This window comes from Capsicum annuum, chromosome 1, assembly GCF_002878395.1.
Source record: "Capsicum annuum cultivar UCD-10X-F1 chromosome 1, UCD10Xv1.1, whole genome shotgun sequence".
Lineage (NCBI taxonomy): Eukaryota > Viridiplantae > Streptophyta > Magnoliopsida > Solanales > Solanaceae > Capsicum > Capsicum annuum.
In genome coordinates this window covers 189,487,263-189,490,483 of record NC_061111.1, presented here as the reverse complement: position 1 = coordinate 189,490,483, position 3,221 = coordinate 189,487,263, and positions in this window count along the sequence as shown.

Here is a 3,221-nt window from a genome sequence, read left to right as displayed (position 1 = left end):
ATCCATTAGCAACCAAAATCCCCAACATACAATTCAAAACCAAACAATACCCATAATTAAATCATGAAAACCATCAATTAAAACATGAATTTAGTTCAACTAATAATGAAAGAGGAGTAACATGCCTTATATTCCAAATAGTAAGAAGAGAAACCACCCTTGAGAGCCTTAATTGGTCACCTTGAAAAAAACCCTAGCCTCTTCTTAACCTAAGATCTTGAGAGAGATTTTAGAGTGTTTAAAGTGTTTTTGATTGAGAATAATAGGCTAAATAAAGTCCCAAAAGTGTTTTAAGTCAGGGGGTCAAAAGGGGTTAAAAGTGGAAATATCCAGAATACCCCTAAATTAAATTGTAAAAATCACCGTCGGAGGGGTACGACTCCCCCTTAACTCGTACACACAACATACGAGTGGTATGTACCCTAGATAGAATGTTGGACATCACACACTGTCTACCATACAATTCTACTTACCTAAGTCGTACCTTCATCATATGAGAAGTACCTTAGAACTATACCCTAGGTAGCCTACCAAGAGCATGACACACTTATCAATATGTGAGTGACCTTCCTCACTTGTACCCTCTTAATACGACTCATATGGTGTCCATTAATATCTTGGAAGTAACCAACCAAAACCATACTAAGTAACATATGACCAAGACCCCTAAACTGTACCCAGATCATACGACTAGTAATCTAAGTTGTATGATGTACAGAGAGTTCAAAACCTCAGAAATTTATAAGGATCAAAACCAAAGGTGTTTCACATATCTTGCAATATATGAATGGTACTTTTTACTTGTCCATCTTTCTGCGGGTGCAAAGTGGTGCTATGGTTTACCTTAGTCTCTAGAACTTGCTGGAACAACCTCCAAAAATGAGATGAGGACTGAGTATGATGATCTAAAATGGTAGAAACTAGAGCACTATGCAATTTTACATGCACCATGTAGTTTCACGATCTCCTGAACAAATAACCTTGCATAGTCCTTGATAGAATAATTGGTCCTCACCTACAAAAAGCAAGCCGACTTAGTCATTCTTTCTATAATGACCCTAATATAATCAACCTAGTTTTGAGTATTTAGAAGATCGATAACAAAATTCCTATTAATGACTTCCCATTTCCACACAGGCAACTCAATTTTTTGAGACAACCCACCGGGTCTCAAGTGCTCTACCTTCACTTGTTGACATACTATGCACTTAGCAAAAAAATTAGCCACATCTCTCTTCATGTTATTCCTTCAATAAATCTCCTTAAGGTCATGATAACTCTTTGTCGAACCAGGATGAACCAAATAATGTGACTCATGAGCTTCGGCTAAAATTCTACTTTACAACCTATCCATGTCAAGAACACACAACCTCCCTTGGTACCTAAAGATACCATCACCACCAATCTCAAAATCTATCTATTTTTGCTTACCCACATCATCCTTGATTTGCATTAATATTGTATCCAACACCTGCTTCTCATTTACTTTAGAACCAAGAGATAATTTTACCACTTGTTGCACAAACACACCACCATCCTCAGAAGCTAAGAGATGAACTCCAAGATTAGCCAAATAGTGAATATCCTTCACCAATTTTTTTTATCCACATGAGATAAGCTCCTCATAGATAACCTTGTAAAGCATCGGTAACCATATAGCTTTACCTGGGTGATAGTGGAGACTCATGTCTTAGTCTTTAAGCAACTCAAGCCACATCTTTTACTTGAGATTCAAATATTTCTAGGTGAATACTATTATAGGCTCTTATTATCTAAAAAAGTGTCAACATCAACCCCATAAAGATTGTGTAGCCAAATATTTAGTGCGAACACTGTAGCCAGCAACTCCAGATCATTAGTTGGATAATTCCTCAAACGCAAAGCAGATGCCAATTTATCCTTCAGCTTCTCAAAAATCCCCTCACAAGCATCAGACCACAGAAACCTCACATTATTTTGAGTCAACTTAGTCAAACGTGAGGAAATCGATGAAAAGCTCTCCACAAACCTCCTATAATAACTAGCTAAACCTAAGATTCTCAAAATATCGATTGGAGTCATGAGCCTAGGCTACTTCTTAACCACCGCAACTTTCTGTAGATCTACTATGATCCCTTTACCAGAAACAACATGACCCAGAAGAGTAACAACATCCAACCAAAATTCACACTTCAAAAACTTATCATACAAATGTTTATCTTTAAAGGTATGCAACATAATTTGGAGTTGATCCACCTTACTCTGTGAATATGCAAGAATATTATCTATAAACACAATGATGAACAAATCTAAAAACTAAAGGAATACCAGATTCATCAAGTCCATAAATCCCACCGAGACATTGGTCAACCCAAAACACATAACCAAGAACTCAACATGACCATACCGAGTATGAAAGGTAGTCTTAGAGATATTTTCCTAAATAATCTTCAACTGATGATAGCCCAAATGGAGATCAATCTTAGAGAAATACTTAGCACCCCAAAGTTGTTCAAATAGGTCATCAATCCTAGGAAAAGGGTACTTATTCTTCATTGTCACCTTATTCAACTGATATTAATCTACGCACATCCAAAGGAAACCAACCTTCTTACGCATGAAAATAATGAGAGCACTCTATGGATACACATTAGAATGAATAAAACCCTTGCCAAAAAAATCTTTCAACTTCTCCTTAAGATCTTTCAACTCAGTTGAAGCTATTCTATAAGGAGGGACATAGATAGGATGAGTGTCTAGCAAAAGATTGATCCCAAACTCAATTTTCCTATCGATAGAGATTCCCAGAAGATCATCTAGGAAAACCTCAAGAAATTCACTAACCATGGGAATGAATTATAAAGAAGGAACCACCAAGTTAGAATCTGTAAGACTAACCAATTGATAGAGACACCCCTTAGAAATCAATTTTTGGGCCTTAAGATATTATATAAACCTCCTCTTAGGCACTAGGGAACTCCCTTCCCACTCTATAACTGGTTCCTTAGGAAAATTAAAAATGAACTTATGGGTTTGACAATCTAAAGAGGCATAACATGAATGTAAGCCATCCATCACCAAGATAATATCAAAATCAATTATGTCTAATTTAATCAAATCAATAAAAGTTTTCCTACAACCAACAGATACCACACAACCCCTACACTCTTTTAGCAACCATAGAGTCATCCACCAGAGTGAAAAAAGAAAAGAGGTCCAAAATACACTCAGGACCAAAACCA